This window comes from Silurus meridionalis, chromosome 17 (assembly GCF_014805685.1).
Source record: "Silurus meridionalis isolate SWU-2019-XX chromosome 17, ASM1480568v1, whole genome shotgun sequence".
Taxonomy (NCBI): domain Eukaryota; kingdom Metazoa; phylum Chordata; class Actinopteri; order Siluriformes; family Siluridae; genus Silurus; species Silurus meridionalis.
The window spans coordinates 18608061-18628260 of record NC_060900.1 but is presented as its reverse complement, the minus strand read 5'-3'; the positions used below and the strand labels follow the sequence as shown (position 1 = coordinate 18628260).

The 20200-nt window shown below is 36.2% G+C and overlaps 1 long non-coding RNA gene across 1 annotated transcript; it reads right to left on the bottom strand.

Moving 5' to 3' along the window:
• Nucleotides 1-368: 368 nt before the first annotated feature.
• Nucleotides 369-19368, bottom strand: LOC124400473. Its single transcript, XR_006928389.1, has 3 exons — nt 19134-19368; nt 11070-11214; nt 369-477 (listed from the first exon to the last, which is right to left on the bottom strand). It is a non-coding gene; the product is annotated as an uncharacterized LOC124400473 (long non-coding RNA).
• Between the last annotated feature and the right edge of the window lie 832 nt (nt 19369-20200).

Genomic DNA, 20200 nt, shown 5'->3' with positions numbered 1-20200 from the left:
GTCCAACATCTTAAGCACTGAGCTACCACTTACCATTAAGGGGGTTCTGGCACTCTTCCTAAAACAGTTCCTTATGTTAAACATGCCTTCTAAAAAAGTACTAAATCAGTGTGTTTTTTGCAATAGCTTTGTTTGTACAAATGTGTCAATTTCTGCTGAATGTTCACAACCATTGGCCAGTTTGTGTTATTTAATGTTGTACATTAGTGTCTTGGTTTCCTCTTTTAAATAAACTATATCTACGTTTTAATTAGGTTTGTCCATTTTGTGAAAAAATTAATAGTAACTGCAGTGGAAACACACATAGCCTTACCTTCCTAGGCATGCAGGGAGAAAAGTGTTGGCCTGATGGTGACACTGACCTCTTTTGATCTCTCTCTCCTGCAAAACCTGGATGCTTGAGAGAATGTGAATGCGATGGAGATGACTGTGAACACCCAACTGCAACAAGTCCAATTCTGTCAAGTGCAACAGGTCCTACAGGAAATAGATGGACAGTTTTAGGGGTTATTGCAGTCTGCCTGGCACCATGCACACTTACACCTGATCACTGTTATTGACACTGCTAAATAAGTGAGCTAAGCCAGTAGTCTGTCATTACATCTGTGTCCTGCCTGTCTGACTTTGTTTGAGTTCCAATAATAGTGAATTCTTGCTGAGATGCAGGAAAAAGGTGTTGTTTGTTTATGAAATGCTCCAACAAGACAAAACAAGAAGAGTTAGCTATTTTCTGTGCTCAGGAATTCACACTCTATACTCATAGAAATGTAATTCCAAACTCTTTCAATAAAAAACACACTCTTGTTTAAATTATAAAATTTTGAATTGGACTAACTTATAAGTATAAAGTCTGATTAATATGGTTGATTTCTACATCATATTATTACATGTGAAAATACTTGTGCTTGTTCCCACGCTATGTTTGTATACTTTGTGATTGCAAAAATGCAGTGAGCTGTAGGAGCAGTTGGTCTTAGGCTGGAGAAACAGATTTATGCTGCATTAGCCTCATTGTGCATCTTATCTGACAAGCCCTATGAGTTCAATCACAGCCCAGCTGAATCTTTACTATCAACAACTATTCTCTGATTTTTTCACCCTCTTTCATCATGTTCTGTTTTTTCAGGCTTGTTTGGTTAGAAAAAGAAAGACAGAAGGAGCAGATAGTGTGCTATGCTGGTAAGGGTTCCTTGTGTATAGGCTTTCTTCCCAGATCACAGCCACTTTTAACAAGCAACGATTAAAACCAGCCTCAATCCAAATATGCAACTCAAACTGTTTCTGTCCAAATCAACTCTGATAAGAGACACTTCAAAAGCAGTGGACAATGAAATTATTAAGTCTCTCTAATGCCTTTCAACTTACCGTATACAAATGTACATTCAAGCTGGGTTGCTGGGTTGCAATATTTATATTCCACTTGACTGATACTAAAAGTTAATATTTGTAATCGTAATTACATTTCCATGACAAAACTACTTTTTTTTGTGCCTTACATTTTTCAAAATATAGGCCATTAAACTATCTATAAATCCTCATGCTCTGTACTCCATACTCTGTTCATCAATAGCATGAACTCAAATTTTATGTCGCTCTATAAATGTAAATGCCATTATTAAATTTTCGTTTACTTTTTGCTTTTTATTATTGTGTATATCCAGAAAGTTTCTTTTTTCTTTTTACTATTATTGAATATTGTTTAAACACTTTGCTTAAGTAAAATCCTGACACAAAATCTTTGCAATTAAATACACTATACGGATAAACATTTGTGAACACCTGACCATAAGATTGAATTGTGCCTATTGAATATCCTATTTCCCATGCGCTGTTACAATAGCCTCCACTACTGTGGGAAAACTTTTCACTAGATATTGGAGAGTGCTTGTGGAGATTTGTGGTTATTCAGTCACGGCTGTCAGTCAGGTACTGATGTAGGGTGAAGAGGCCTGGGGTGCACTCTGTGTTCCAATTTATCCCAAAGATGTTCAGTAGGGTTGAGGTCAGCTCTCTATAACAGCCCACTCAAGATCTTTCACTCCAACCCATGTAAACCATTTCTACATGAAGCTTGCTTTGTGCTCAAGGACATTGCCATGCTGAAATAGGTTTGATTCTCCTAGTTTCAGTGAAACATCCACATCCAACAAAATCCTATACAATTGTGTGCCTCCAACTTTGTGGTAACAGTGTGGGAAGATCCACATGTAGCTAGAAAAGTTATATAAAACAAAACTTTTGTTCGTAGTGTAACATTTCTTTTCCCAATCCTGAAGGTACATGTGTCTGGGTACTGTATATGTGAGTTTGCTGCAAGTTGAGGTTTTCATTATGAAGAAAACCGTTTAAAGCATTTTAGAATGTGGACAAAGTTTGTTAACACCCAGTTACTGTTAAGCTAATTAGCAACAGCAAGGCACCATTTATTAATGCTGGATTTATAACAGACCAAGTTACGACCTTGTCATTATCTGTCTTTACTCCAATTATCTTTTTCAGATTCCATAACCTAAATTGGACATTTGTAATGCATTAGCATCAAGTTATCACTTTCACTTTGCTATCAGAAAACTGGTGGAATGTGTTTCCCAATGTCATTAATCTTACATGGGCTTCTCCCTTTTCTCTTAACAATCCAGTAGATGCTGCACTTGCTGAGCCTGGTTAAACTGCTCACACTATACAGTTATTTTCACTAGAAATAGATAAGTTAAGGTAGCTTTGCCATACAATTTCATACTCTATCATATTACCAGAAGTCTTTTTTTCAGTTCTTGGCTTACTGTGCTGTTTAACATAAAATACTTGTTATATTTACAGTGTTACAGTATATTTTGGCAGCACAAGCCTACTAGTTAATTTATTTGTTGTAACTAATGCTACCTCTCAGCATGATGTAACTGACATTGAGATTGAGCAAAAATAACTAACAAGTTAACGAATACATTACATTTGGTAATTATACCTAGTAGCAAAATGTGCTAGTAGAATACTGCTACTATACTCTATTTTTAAAGCCAGTAGGCAAGATTGTTAGCGCAAGCAGTACACATTCTTATTTATATCCAGGCAAAAATAGCATCTGCTTTTTTTTTTCTCTGCCTGTCTGCTTGCTGCAGTAATGGAGCAGTAATGGGCATTAGCTCTTTACGTCTTGCAGGGTCTGCCATGTGGTGCTGGAGATTCATTACAGAAGTGATAAGAAGTCCATAAATCATACGTTTATCTAAACCTTAAAAAAGCAGCATCAAATTTACAATATGTGATTTTTTATTTTTATTTGTTTTCTGTGTTTGTGGAAATGCTGTGGTGAGGAGGTGAAGGCAGTGAAAGTTTACGGTAAAATAGTAAGGTGACAATTTTTATATTTCACAAGGGCATTGTGCACAAGCCAACTGCTACTCAGTTTGACAAATGAAAAGAAGAGTCTATGTCTCATTTCAGTGTTTCCTGAAAGACGGACATGACTTTCATAAACAAAACAGTGGTATTTGTCCAACATGATAAGTATAGGTAAAATACGGGTTGTATTGACTGGAGTAAGTGACTAAAGGCAGCACAGACAGCAGCTGACAGACATTACTGCTCTTGCTAAGAGTAGCCCTCTGACTCAGACACAGAGGAACCAAAAGTGCTGAGTGAGCCATCTTTAAATACTGCCTGGGGTTAAACAAACAAAGAATAAAAAAGTAAAAAAAATATATCCTTATTTTTTGCCCTTTTATATATAATCTAGGGATGCACTGAAATGAAAAAGAGGAAAGCAAGGCCAAAAACCGAAACACCGAAAGAAATTATGCCAATTATTATTACCATTGCATTTATGGCTATGACTGTGTACTAAACTTACTAAAATCAAAGCATTTTAATTGCATTAATTAATATTAAAGTTTCAAATAATAAATCAATTACAAATTATGAAAATATCTATTTATAGCACATTGCAACAATGCACAAGATAAAATCAATAAAAATTCTAACTTAAATGTTTAACTTAAATGCACTCATGTGTACATTAAATAATAATGTACAGGCCCTCTGGCCTGCTGAAAGGTTGTAAAATTAAATATGTTCTTTCCTAAAAACAAAGTGCATTCAGAACAAGTGAAACTGCTTAAAGATACAATACAACACTATCACTGGGAAACTTCCTGCCTTTTCAAAAACGTCCGCCACAGACGGAGTGCGCATGCTCGTAGAGGTTTTGCTTTTCTGTGCCGCGTTCTCTCATATTCAGCATAGCGATCGGGATGTTTGTATTTCAGGTGATAAATAAAACCCGACATGGAGAAAGTCTTTGCAGACGCACCCCATCTTGAAATTTCGGCATTACATGTTTTGCAAATCGCTATCCGTAAGTCTTTCTCAGATATACTGAAATACGTCCACACCGCAGACATGTTGCTTTAGACATGCACGTGTAGGCCGCGGTTTCGGTTTGCGTCATCACAACAAACTGTTTCGGCCATGTTTTTTCTGTGCTCAAAGTCTTTCAGCCGAAAACCGAAAATGCACTTTTGGGCCATTTTCGGCCGAAGATTTTCGGTGGCTGAATATTCGGTGCACCCCTAATATAATCCTTATATATATAATTTGTCATTTGGAAAAGCTTCTGCAATATCACAACATTTATTCCTGTCCTGTCGAGTTTTCACCAAGATGTATTGATGATGGGAGAGTCAGACTGCTGTGCAAAGTCTTCTCCGGCACATCCCAAAGATCCTCAATGGGGTTAAGGTCTGTACTCTGTGGTGGCCAATCCATGTGTGAAAATGATGTCTCATGCTCCCTGAAATCCATAGATGAATAACCTGGTCATTTAGTATATTCAGGTAGTCAGTTGACCTCATTCTTTAAACATAACGTTGCTGAACCCAGACCTGACCAACTGCAGCAACCCCAGATCATAGCACTGCCCCCACAGGCTTGTACGGTAGCCACTAGGCATGATGTGTGCATCAGTTCATCCGCCTCTCTTCTTACCCTGATGTGCCCATTACTCTGGAACATTGTAAATCTGGACTCATCAGACCACATGACCTTCTTCCATTGCTCCAGAGTCTAATCTTTATGCACCCTAGCAAATTGAAGCCTTTTTTCAGATTAGCCTTACTGATAAGTTGTTTTCTTAAATCTTCACAGCTGTTTAATCCCAATTCCTTGAGTTCCCTTTGCATTGTGCATTTGGAAATGCTCTTACTTTTACTATTAAACATAGCCGTGAGTTCTACTGTTGTTTTTTACAATTTGATTTAAATGCTAAATTTTAAATGCGATGGTTCCCCAATCTCCTTCTAGTTGTTACTTTTGTGTTGGACAGTTCTTAACCCAATTTTAGTAGTTTCCGCAATCTCCTTAGATGTTTTCTTTGCTTGATGCATGCCAATAATTTGACCCTTCTAAAACAGATTAACATCTTTTCCATGACCACAGGATGTGTCTTCCAACATGGTTGTTTAAGAAATAAGAAGCTACACACTGCATCAGTTAGGGTTAAATAACTTGCCAGCTAAAACATAATCACCCATGCAGTAATTATCCAATAGGAGGCTCTTACTTATTTGCTTAGTTAAATCCAGGCGGTGACATTTATTTTTTTGGACTTGGCTTTTCTGCCAAGTGTGGTCACAACTGTGTAGGATGCCTTTGGATGCAATATAATACAATTTTGTGTTTACTTGATTTTGGAAACCCAAACCTCTTCCAGCAAAGCAATGACCCTGTGAACAAAGAGAGCACCATGGTTTACATGGTTTGGAGAGGAAGTTTTTGTGTGGCCTACTATAGAGCTCTGATTTCACACACTTTACTAATTTTACTAACACCTTTGTGGTTAAGAAGCACAAATGTCCACTGGAAAGTGGACAGTGGAACAGCTTCCCAAATGGAGGGAATTATAAGAGTAAATTCCGACTAAATGTGAAATGTGATGACCATTTTCCATTTGTCTTAATGAATATGCAGTATGGACACTTTCTATATGATTTCCAAAATCAAAATAAGTACAATAACTAATTATTTAATAAAATAAAAACTATATTTTTTCTACTTAGTTTGCACATCACACAATCTTAATGGTTTTGCAATTAATCAGGCTCAACAATACAAATTTACAATCTTTGAGAACTTGAATTGTAATTTTTTACATGGGTACAGTCCAGGCAAGAATTGAATATATAAATTTGCTAGCAGAGTAAAGCCCACTGCTTTGCTCCTAAGAAAATACACATACAGACAGAGTGCAAATTTAGGGAGATTATCAATGATATTCATGTTAGTTGATTCCATAATAAAACCTCCCATGGATTTGAGCTCTCTTTCAGTGGTAAATGCAATGATTAGGAAGGCACAACTACACAATATGGTCGAAAGTGTGTGGGCACCTGACCATAAGATTCGCATGTACATTTTGGACATCCAATCATACTATTTGCAGTTATAATCACTTGTATTCTTCTGGGAAGATGTTCCAATAGATTCTGGAGTGTGGTTGTGAAGATTTGTGCTCATTCAGCTACAAGGATGTTAGTGAAGATATTGTCATGCTGCAACCGCTTAAGGCCTCCTAGTTTAACAAAAATCTTAATGCGACCACATCCAAATTCATCCTAAACAATAGTGTGCCTTGAACTCTGTAAAAACAGAACCCAATATGGCTGGAAAAGTAGGGTGTCCTAATACTTTTGTCCATAAAGTGTATGTAACACACATAGATAGGTGTAATAAACACGAATAAGGTGTATTATTTACTTGTTCATCTTTTTTTTTTCCAAATTGCCTTTGCATGCATGAGAAGCACAGTTTAAATATGTACACATTTTCTAATGAAAGTACAAATTACACAAAAGGACATAACAGTGAATTTTATGTTTTTTTGTTTTGAGTTAAACAATTACAAATGTTCTGTTTTCTGCTTATGCTATTCTAAATATTTGATTTTACCCTTGCCATCTAATATCACAAACAGCTGTCACTGGATATATTTCAAACAACTCTGTGTTCTGGGGTTCACTCATGTGTGAAAGTATCAAGTGTGAATGTGTTTCACTCAAAGCATTGATTATCATGACTTCTTAAGGCTTCTACATGGCAGAGGTAGATGAGTTGGGTTTTAAAGAGAATTTAAACAGAATTAACTACATCTGAACTGTTTAAAAATGGAATAAATTACAGTTAATTTATCATTAATTATAATTATAAGGGGATGTTTATTTTTAATTTTTCAACAATTGTGCATAGAAATTGCATATGAAATCTATCCACTGTTTTGGTACAAAATAATTTGTGTAAAAATAAACTCACAGTGACACCCTCTCTGAAACAGGTCCAATATTTATCCTCTTATGGACATATGTTTCCTCTGCACGTGTTAAAATATCCTGACATGTAATAATTATGAAAACCATCAGTGTAACAGCAATTATCCGTTCACCATAAATCTCCTTGTTGGGCCTAAGCATGAACCTCTCCTCCTACTTACAGCCCTGACACTGCCAAAACAAACAAACGCATTGAACCTGAATACATGCTTTTGTCTTAATAATGGCTGGGTGGAATGAGCTCCTAACACAGCAAATGCCAAAAAAGAGCAGTAAAGCATGTTTGTGTGAGGGCTTATGTGTAGGCAGGTGTTTGTGTACGTGAGATGAGGTTTGCCAATTCTCCTGCTTGCTACTGTTTACGATCTCTGGATGCTTCTGTCATCACAATAGCGCATTCCAACACTGAGTGAGAGTTCGCTTTGCAGGTTAAGCTCAGGGCTATGAGAAGATGAATAAAGATTAAGCAGACAGGCAAAATGGCAGGCAAAACATGTCTGTCAGTCTTAAGTGTTGGTTGCTGATGGACTTAATGACGTTAAACAAAGAATTGCTGCCAGATTTCACTCATACTGGGGTAAGACAGTTCTAAGCTCTTCAGAGATAGCATACAAATCTCCGCAGACCTCTGCGGGGTCTGGTAGTAAATAGCAAACCCTTGTAAAGATAATATTCATTTTCTTGCGTATGTGTGTACATGTATGCGTGAGAGCTGGATGGAGAGATAAGACCTTTCAGCTATATAGTTTGTGTGAAACCCAGTGCTAGTCTTTATGATCTCTGCATAGCACCATTCCAACTTAATCCCACATATTATCCTTAAACATGGTTAAACATGGTTAAACAAAAGACATGGGTGCACAAAAGAAGTATCCACACTAAGGCTGAAACAATTCCCGAGTAACTCGATTAATTCAAATACAAAACAGTTTTACTTGATTCTTCGTTTAGTCCATTTAACTACATACTGAGCATTGTGTTTCTCCGCGGACCATTATTACTGACGCACCACCCACTTAACTTTGAAGGCGCTCTGGACAGGTAACACAGAAGACACTGCATAATAAAAAATAAAGAAATGTTATGTAATTATGTTAACTTCTTTTTGTGTGGCAGAAATGGGCTTCTATTGGATTCAGGCCAAAGAAAATGACAAAAAGTTTCCAAAGTTTTGGTTAATTTCAAACTAAAACATAAATAAAACACCATACATGTGTTTACTTTTTTTTATTTAAATTTTTTTTTTTAATAATATGAAATTTATGTTTGTATTTTTTATTTATATATCAGTATTTGCATTTTAAAGTAGTTTGGCAATTAAATGCACTTAATGGGTTTAGTTTTTAATCAAATGTTACTTTTTCTAAAAAGGAAACAATTTACAATTTAGTTTTATTTTCTCTTGTATATTTAGTATTACTCTTGAATAAAGAATAAGTACTTCTTATCTGATTGCTCGCTTAATTATTGGAATACTAAAATAACTGATAGCTACAGCCCTAATCTACACAAAACATATAAAAATCCCACTGCTACAGACCATTATATATTTTCATGACAAAAGTCATAAATCGTGATACAATAATGTCAGAAATATTTAATTTACTGTGTTTAAAAAAAATATTAGGAAAAACCTAAAATACCCTGATTGTATAAGTGTCTACTACCCTGTAATACTTTCTAATAGTGCACTTTGCATTACAGCAATTATTTGGTAAAGAGACTGGTAGCATTAGTAGAGAGACGTTTATCTGCTTTGCATACCTGAAATTCTTATCCTACTATTCCTTGAAAAAAATTTTACTCCTTCACAGTGCCAAGCAACCCCATCTGCATAGCACTCCTTAGGCCATTCTGCAGGTTTTCTCTGGGCTCAGGGTTATTCTAAAACTTTGATCTTTCTTTGCCTGAAACCATGTCTTGGATGAGAAGTTCTTCAGCATTCTGCAAGCAGGTTTTGTACCAATACCTTAGCCGATCCTAATCTCACTACTATAAACTATACGCCCTGTTTCAGATGAAGAGAGGCATCTCCAAAGCATGACGCTTCCATCACTATGCTGCTATGTAGGAATAGTATTCTTTAGATAAGTAGCTGCATTATCTATTCACTTAAAACAATTTATTCATTTTAAAACAAAATATTTTAGGCCCCATGCATCTTGGGTGATCAGATTATAAGGGGTCAGTGCTAAATTTGAAATGTACTTGAAGACACACTTTAATCCAATCACTCAGACCACATATGGAGGTGGTCTGTGGTGATTATGGTCTTACTGCATCATCTTGATGCATTCCAGACAATATAAACTAACTAATCATTGCTAGTGAATATAATAAAAAACATACAATGTGGTAAATAAAAAAGGAACCTGGTGAATGATGCAGAGACCATAGGAATTGACATTTTAACACTGATTCTGGATTTTGTGGGATGTTTCTGCCAACAAATATGTGCAGTGGAAGGCTGATTTAATACTATGATAGTGTAATAACATGTATGACACCCTTTATTTCGCAAAAAAATGTTTGAATTCCGAAAGCAAGTGGCCACAGGAAACACATTCTAATGCCAGGTGTAAACAGCTATGTGTCTTGGCCATCCTGTTGTGGGACAGGTGTTAATACCAGGTGTGAATGGGGCCTTAAATATGCAGCCTTTGTTTCTCCAGACCGTAAAAATATATTTTGTAAAATTTGGACAGCTTCGAATGTTCCTTTTTTTATGAGAAATTGCTTCCTTCTTGTTACGAGAGATTGTTGTTGTAGGCCTCTTTGTAGCCCTGCTGATAAGTTTTCTCCTTGTCCTGATATCGACTTTGGAGGGTTGTCCTGAGCTAGGCTAATTTTCCTGTGGTGCCACATTTTCTCCAAACTCTTTGCAGTGCTCCATGATTAACACAATACCTTTAGTATTCTTATATTCTGTATGTATAATGGCCACAGTTAACTCTGAACACAGCAAGTAATATTGAAGAAGGGTGTGCACACATACAATCATGGCGTTGTTGGATTCCAATTGTTTTATAAGTTTTCAGCTTGAATTTAGCTTGTTTCCTTGTCACATAAAAGATGAAAAATATCAAAGCTGGCCATATTGATAAGATACGTAGAATTACCATATATCCACATATATACAGTACAGACCAAAAGTTTATATATATTATATATACAGTACAGACCAAAAGTTTGGACACACCTGCTCATTCAAAGAGTTTTCTTTATTTTCATGACTATGAAAATTGTAGAGTCACACTGAGGGCATCAAAACTATGAATTAACACATGTGGAATTATATACATAACAAAAAAGTGAACTGAAAATATGTCATATTGTAGGTTCTTCAAAGTAGGCATCAAGAGAATGTGCAAAGCAGTAATCTAAGCAAAAGGTGGCTACTTTGAAGAACCTACAATATGACATATTTTCAGTTGTTTCACACTTTTTTGTTATGTATATAATTCCACATGTTTTAATTCATAGTTTTGATGCCTTCAGTGTGACTCTACAATTTTCATAGTCAAGAAAATAAAGAAAACTCTTTGAATGAGAAGGTGTGTCCAAACTTTTGGTCTGTACTGTATATACATATATACAGATTCAAGGTTTTAATATCAAAAGAACACCCAAGTGCAAAATGGCCCAACTCTGATGTGGCTGTGTTGGAATTTGTAGTCCACCACAGCATAGTTTTCATAAAGTTTGCACAGAATGTGTATACATTTGAACATGTAGATTTGAGCATCTCACCTCTACTCCATCATATTCCTCATCAAACAGTGAGCAGTACTGTGGTAATCCAAGCTGCCTAAGCCATTTAGAGATGGGCAGGTGCTTCATTGTGGATTCTCCACCACACACACCCTTCCTCTTCACACTGTTTCCAGCTTGGAGTCTAAGAAATGGTTGTAAAAATGTAGTAGTTAATATATTGCCTTAAAAATGTACAGAATTACTTTGCACAAACTAAGGGCACACCGACAAGTAAATGCAGAAACAGCAGTGCGCTTTAACTGCAGTATAGACAGAAGAGACTTTTAAAATGCTTTGTTGGAATGCTTTTTTGTAAGTTATCTTCCTACTGGGGCAGTCATCCACACAACAACCACGCCAAAACATAACATATTAATTATTTAAACTGAGAAAATAAACAGTTTTAAGGAAGAATAGGGTACATCTTTTTTGCTTCTTCAAATTATGAAACAATTTTAGAATAATGGTCCTCAACATAAAGTTGTGAAGACTTTGAATATCACACCATCTACAGTACATAATAATCAAATGTGGTATTTGGACATAAAGATAAAGAAATCTCTGTGTGCAAGGACAAGGGTGAAAATCTATATTGGATGCTTTTGATCTTCGAGCCCTCAGGTGGCACTGCATTTAAAATGGGCAAGATTCTGTAATGAAAATCACTGCATGGACTCAGAAACACCTCCAGCTATCAATGTCCATGAACACAGTTCACCATGTTATCCATTCTTCCATCCAGATACTCTAACATCTTTTTCAAGAAAGGCCTTACATATTTGTAATATGTAGGACTTTTAGCTGTACAGTCAAAATCCAATATGTGAGGTAATATAAAGGTTCAGCTAATTTTATTTTAAAGATTAAACTACAAAGGTTGGGTTTATACCCAGACTGGATAAACTATATGAACTATGCTTTTACTTCACATGAAATAAAAGAAAACAAGGCCAAGGTTAAACATGCCTGAATACTCAGTCAGGGTGGCCATAAAAGGATTCCTAAAAGCCACACAGAGACCATGATAATGTTGATGTTATTTCAAAAACACGCTCATCCAAAAGAACACATGATTTTGCAAAGTGGCCTAAAATTCTGTGGTGATACTGTACGAGTGTGTATTACAGTATCTGTGTATGCAGGTATGTGCATGGGCTACTGCTGACAGCATTTAAATGTCAGACAAATGGTGCTTGACACTAATCACTTTACAAACTTACCTTTGTCTGTCTAATAGGTAAATTCTGACAGGTTTGCATTTCTGTTGTTTCTCGTACACACTCCAGGAAATCATCTGTCACATCAATCGATGGTTCTTTTACATAAGACATATTATGTTTGGAACAGTTAGTTTGTAGGCCAAATATATAAAGCTTTCATTTTCCAACCATCCTCATCCACTGATCACTTTTAACACAAGCGTTCCAACACCAAAAAATCAGAGGACACGCTGCATTAAAAATAAGACAAAACTGCAGTATGTCTTATAACTTATAACAGGATGTGCAAGGTGGCCATTATGGTTATTAGATAACTGTATGTGTGTGTTTCGGGGAGGGGGAGTGGACAGTTTAACCTTGTCAGCCAGAAATGTTCCAAGGTTCTTGCCAGCTACAGAGCCAATTTCATAATCCATCATATGCACAAATAATTTATAGACATTATAATGGTGAAAACACCTGCTTTAACTCATCAGGTAATTACTTAACCCTTTGCATGCACAGGCCAAGGAAAGAATGCATTGTATGGTGTTTTTTGTAGCACATATTACATTAGCACATCACTTTAATATTAGTTATTTCTTTTGTCATTCCTTTTGGTTTATGTTATTAATTATTGTATCACATATCACATTCACAGTGTTATTTCTTTTGGTATTACTTTTTGATATTTGTACAACTCGTTTCTAATTATGTTAATATTTAATATATAGTTAAGAACTTTTGAATTTCTCCATCCTGTCCCAGACAAGCATATCTTAAAAAACATCTCAGTATAAACTAACACTGTCTGCTACACTGTTCAAACAGTTTCATGTGAATTGTAAGACATTTTAAATATGGTATATCTCCCTTTAGCCTAAATTTTTTTCTTTAACATTATTTTCCATAAATCTAGTTAAAATGATATTTAAAGCTTTAAAAAGAAAACATATAAGCAAGAAAGAAAATGTAACTCTTATTTACCTCTACTTTTAATGTTTGTACTGCAGACAAAGAAATAAGTAGTTTACTCAACCTTGTATAAACCTAAAAACAAGTTAATTTGCCCTCAAATGACATTTATATTTAACTACTGAAAAAACGTATTTTGTGAAAAAAACACATTAGGCCATGGGTGGACATGTCTGCATCAGTTGAACATCTAATTTGGGGGATTTCCCAACCCTTAACACACCTGAGTCAACGCATTGCCAGGTTTAATAGTTTGCTCTAGTCAAGTGATTCAACATAGCTTTACAAAATCAGACATAACAAGATATTTTTACATGTCTGCAAACCCACTTCACAAAGCCCACATGCTGCATGTGATTTTTTCTGAACTAGGTTCAGCATTGTGGGTTTTATATACTCATTCATAAAAGCCAAAGTACATAAAGTATATAAGTTACAAATATTTTATGTGACTTGCTTACATAAATCTGTTAGACAAATCATCCTCTATTTAGTTAGTGTTTATATTCTGATGTAACATTTTGCAGCATGACCAAGTGACTTTGCATGTAGGTGGTAGCTCAGTGCTTAACATTTGGACTTCTGTTTAACTGTAAATTTAGACTGTAAGCTCAGATCCTAGCACCACCAACATGCAACTTTGGGGCTCTTAACCCCCCCTGCTATTTGTAACTATTTGTAAGAACAGGAGCTTGAGGATGGATTTGGACTGTAGTTAACAGTCTGCTACATTGACTCAGGACTACAGTTTGCTTCTGATCACCATCACTGCAACCCACAACATCGTTTATCTGTAATGAATGGACATTCGGTGCCACCCAGATGAGGATGGGTTCCCTCTTGGGTCTGGTTCCTCTCAAGGTTTCCCATTATGCCATCTCGGGGAGTTTTTCCTTGCCACAGTCGCCACTGGCTCGTTTATCAGGGACAAACTTACACTTATAAAGAACATCTTATTCATTTTTATCACCACATTATCTTTAGTATACCTTAGTTGATTTCAGTTAAGTCACCACATCATAAATATGGATGCGGTTCCTCTGACGTTTGACCTGCCGCTCACTCGGACTGTCAACAGGAAATGCGAATCATTCGTCACGCTGAAAACAACCGGGCATGAAAAAACGCACTTCACCTGTGTTCTGAGCTGCACGGCATCGGGAGAAAATCTTGATGGTGATTTTTAAACGCACAACGATGCCATAAGAAAATCTCCCGAGAGAAACTGTTGTGAAAGGAAGGAGGAAGACAGTGAACTATGACTTTCTTGGTAGGCTACTGTTTAGATACAAGCCATGTAACAGACACTGTCTTTCGTTAAAGCCTGTGTAAAGTTCATTAGTTTCAGTGTAGACAGGCTTATAGACAGGTGCGGCTTATTTATGTTCAAAATAAAAATCTTTGTAAAATTCAGTGGGTGCGGCTTATATTTGGGTGCACTTAATAGTCCAGAAATTACGGTAATAGTCTACAGCATTTGCTTTATTGTCTCCTGTCTAACTGCTGCAAAGAACAGATGATGACTCTTAGCTGATATACATGTTTGTGCATTAATTCCCTTAAAAGCCACATTCAGCATTTCTTATATATTATATATATATATATATATATATATATATATATATATATATATATATATATATATATATATATATATATATAAGAAGGAGCATAGGGTGATGTATACGAGTGGAGGAGACAGGTGGAGCACACAGGTGGACTAGATTTTATCCAGGAGATGCAACCAGAAAGAGATTGGAGACTGTAAGGTGTTGGCAGGGGACAGTGCAGTAGCGTAGAGGATGAAGAATGGAAAGTTGGTAGGACCAGGTGGCATACCAATAGAAGCGTGGAAATGTTTAGGAAAGATGGCAGTGGAGTTTTTATCAAGCATGTGCAAAATTTTAAGTTCAAGTTCAAGTTCAGATCTTATTTCTGGTACAGAGTGAGTAGCCACAGTGACACTGCCATAACTCTAGTTTCTTTTTTTTATACCCCTGGCATTGTTGTTTATGTTTTCAAGAAATGACATGCCTCACAACACTGCCCTGTCTCATAATGTATGGAAGAGTCTATTATGTGTTAATCTACAGCTCTTTGAAGGCTTGATTCTGATTTTATTTTCTGTAATATCACTGCTTGGACAAAAGTACCAGATCTCTTGTTACACTAAGTTACACATGGTATTGTATGGTGAATGGTCTAATAAACTGCTTTTTTGAAGTGTAATCACTGATATAGTATTATTAGTATTAGTATTAGTATTAGTATTAGTATTATTTCTGTTTTCTGTAAATTATTGCATTACTGCAATACCAGAGCCAGTTAAAGATAAAGCTGCAACCTTTTTAATGGCAGTGCACAGTTTTCAGTTTGAAGGGTAATATATCAAGCTGCATTTCTTGATCCTACAATGCAACTCAAAACATAAATGATAAGATAAACTGACATTCATAGACATTCTGATATACTGGACATAATTTTTAATGAATAAAATGTCTGACACGATTTTAGGATGTGCTGTTACTGTAAATTTTTTTCAACCCTAACTCGTTATCTGCACACTAAGGCGTGACTGCAAATGCTTAAAGGTATTATGGATACAGTGTAGAATATAAACAGACAGTGAAGAGTTACTTTTATGAAAAACTTTTATTCTGAGCATTGCTGGTAACAGGTGAATACATTCTCCCACTTAAATCACTCCCACACCAGCTTAAAAGATACTTGACCTATGCGTCGACTTTTGGGAGCTGCAGAGGAGACAGGCACGAGTCTCTCTCTTCTCTCCTCTCCCTCTGTGATTCTTCTGCTATGAGAAAGATAACAGCTCACTGTATCTCTGTAGTAAAGGTCATTAAAAGCACTAATGGTTTTTAGTTAAAAATTAGATAGTTAAAAGTATATAAAAACAAGCATCTAGGCCTGTGACAAGGTTATCTCACCCATAAAGTAGATCAGTAGTGGCCTACATTAATACTGATGCAATTTCATACTGAATGTCGCTATTCCATACTTTTTCTTCTTATTGATTACACAGATAAAAAGGTTTGACTTGTTAACTATGGGTAATAAAGTGCTAGAGGAGTGCTTTTGCTCCTTTAAAATGTGCCTGCTAGGCCTGTGCTGGGGCAAACAGCCCAGGCCTGAATCACACATTCTCTGGCAGCTGTTGACTCATCCTCACAAACACCCTGCCAGATTCTTCTACTACTGCAGCTGTCCAGGTTACAGTAAACACTGGCAAGAGGCCCAGGGTTCAAAAGGGTGCATGGCAGAGAATTTAGAGCATGTTACATGCATAATATTCAGGGGATGTTAAGCATGAGATTATTGTGTCTTGTCATGCGAACACAAGTCATGCAAGTGTCAGTACTCTGCTTTTAAGACAATACTTCAAATAACAGGTATGTTTAAAATAAGCATATATTATAGAGGTTCAAATGATACATTTAAAAGTGTGAATTAGCTAAATGAGTATAAATAAATAACTAGTCCATATTTTGTAAAATATCATCTATTGCTACCTTAAATCTATATAAAAAATCAACTTTGATGACATTAAAAGGCTTATATTATAAATATCATATTATAAATTCAATAGCAGTAAAAGAAAATAAACCATTTTGAACTAGGTCAGATGAATGGAAATATCAAACAATTACATTTGTGTACAAGTTCATTAAAAAATGGACAACATTACAACATAACATTTAAAGGAACTCTACAGGTAGACATGGTATTAGAGTACACTCTGGATGGGATGCCATTCTATCACAGGCCATTCTTATACCACTTTTATGCACTCTTCCACACCTAGTAAGAATTTCTAGTAGCTAATCTAACTACCAGCATGTTTTGGAAAGTGGAAAAAAATATTCCAAAGGTATTGGAAGAACTTGTGACCACAGAAATGGTTATCCAAGCTCATAAGCTGTACGCAATGAGCACTATCTGCTTCAGCCTTGATTTCTAGATGAGTCTTGACTCTGGGCAATATGCATTATACAGATATTATTTGTCTGTTCATTCAGCATGCACTCTGCTAGCACACAATACAGCATGACCTCTAAAAATGATTTGCCACTGCCTGTGTTCAAAGGAATACAAACATGCACATGCATACAAACACAGAACAATCAGTTCATCTAGTATTGATTATTATCTTATGCCAACAGCATCAATATCTCAAATTAAATTCTGAACAATTTTCAGCAAAATGAGTAAGCAATCCAATCAGCCAATTGCTGCTTCTGTCTTTTAGTCAATTAACAATTACTAGAATTAATTGAACAGGGTCACTGGTTTTGACTCTGATTTTCTGTCTTTGTGGAGTTTTAGTGTCTGCATACTGTCTGTATATGTTTCTTCCAGGTTCTCCAGTGTCCCTCCACCTCCCAAAAATATGCCAGAGGGAAGTTTGGCAGCTAAAAATAAACCTTTAGCTTTGAGTAAATGTACACATTTATATGCACATGGTAACCTGCAATAGTCTGGCACCCCATACTTGTGCAGTGTCCTAGGATCGGCTCTTGATCCACCTTGACCCTGACCAAGTAAATGAAAAAGATCATTATCTGATCAAAGCTTAAAGTATCAGTGAGGACGGTATTATAAAACAAATATTTTTTATAGTTTATTAATAAGTGCTTATTTTTTCACAAACATTCTATTGTACTCTTGTTTTCTGCCCAATATCACAAAGTAGGAAACGATATGTCACAACCTGTTGTTGCTGTGATCATAGAATAAATGTATGTGACTTTGCTGGGTTTTCGACTGATGATAGACACCACATGAGAATGTTGCTAGCATGCCTGAATGCTGTGGTAAGACTGAAGCCTAAATACTGCCAGAGACTCCTCATGTCTCGCTCCATATCTCTACCTCGCCACACCATCATGACCCCTAATTGCAACCAAGTGCAGCAAATGCCTCTCCATCTATCTGCAGTGCACATGCTCATCAAAAAGCGAAAGTCACACTAAACTGAACTCAGATCAAGTTCAAAAAGTCTTGGTCACTTGGCCAGACAGATTGTCATTTCTCTAATGGAAGCTTTTTAAAGCAATGGGGCATTACTGCAGTCATGATACAATGCCAGAACCTTCATCAAGGGCACATGGGGTTGCTCCCCAAGCTGCTTTTGTACTGACACAAAATAAAAAAAGACATAAAGAGGTAAATATTTTAATTATATAACACTCTCAATGACTGAGCCCTTGAGATTTAACCTAAATAAGATTTAATACATACATAAGGAAGGGCAATTGGACATGTCCTGTTCCACCAAAAGTCTATCACTGGCATGTAATTTCTGTACTCAGCACACAGCAGTATATTCCAGTTCTCCATTCAATTTCTAACATGCACAACGACTGCAATAAATACAGCACTGCACAAAACACTGGTCTACTCATGCACCATTTAGATACTCATGCAAATATGTTTCTATGTCATTGTTTATTACTTGGCATAAACATGTTTCATTGGAAATCCTGCAATAAATCAAGCTAGTAAGTGATTTCTGTCTTTATGTAGTTAATATTTTACCTTTTAGACATTATTGATCAAACCTAAAATGCATAAAAAATGTGCAACTTTTTCAGATGCATTAAAATGAAACATTTCACTTTATATTTAAATTCAATTCAGTCATTACTTAAATGCATTTAATATCAATGCCAATATTGAATGCAGACATCGCTGAATTGTTTCTATTACTGATATGCAGTTTGCAATACTGAAATGCAATACGATTTATAGCGTTAATTATTGGAAAAACAGTTTTGAGATCCCTGAAAAATGCAATGAAGTGGGTCAGCATTGATCTAATGAGGTCAAGGGAAAAAAAAGTTAGTTTTGCCTGAACTCACTGTGAACTTACTATGCAGCACGACTTCGTGATGCTGACAACGACGAATGGATACAACCCAAACTCGTGCTTACTCCGATACACCCAGATCGCGCGAGAAGAGCAAAAACAGTCTGTGCAACAGACTCCCTTTGCCGCAGTCAATCATTTAATCGTCTCAGATAATCATTGTAAGAATGCATGCTTGTCCTTCTCTTTCACTGGATTAATGGAGAGCAGCAAAGATGCTGCACGTGCACTCCTCCACAGCGCCGCCCGCAACCCTGCACGCGCTCACGCTGCGATTTGCATGCAAGTGTTGTGTCGTGCTTGGGATGCTGCGCGCGCGCTTGGGTGTCCCATGTGTTGCCTTTCTGCGTACTGTATAAAGATTCATCTACATCACTATTTTATATGCACAGACAAATATATATATATATATATATATATATATATATATATATATATATATATATATATATATATATATATATATATATATATATATATATATATATATATATATATATATATATATATATATATATTTATTTTTTTTTTTTTTTTTTTTTTTTTTTGAGCTGCCGATTAAATATTGAAACACTAAACTAAACTTTCTTTCGGCTTCTCCCATTAGGGGTCGCTACAGCGGACCATCCGCATGTTTGATTTGTCACGTTTTTACGCTGCATGCCCTAGTACGCCTATACGCTGGATCCTAATGCAACCCTCCCCATTTATCCGGGCTTGGGACCTGCACTAAGGCTTGTGCAACCCTAATGGCTGGGGTTGGTTCCCTGACCGGGGATCGAACCCGGGCCGCAGCAGTGAGAGCGCCGCATCCTAACCACTAGACAATAAAAACACTATTAAAAAAATCTTTTTGCTTATTTGAAGGGTGCCCATAATTGTTTATGCCATTGTAAAGATTAATAAATGTATATCAAGTAATTGCACTTCACAAAGCAATGCCTAACAATGCGTATATATTACAAAGTGAAATTCTTTCTTGACATATACCAGCTAATTGGAAAACTGGGATCAGAGCACAGGACAGATGCATGATACAGTGCCCCTGGAGCAAAAAGGGTTAGGGGCCT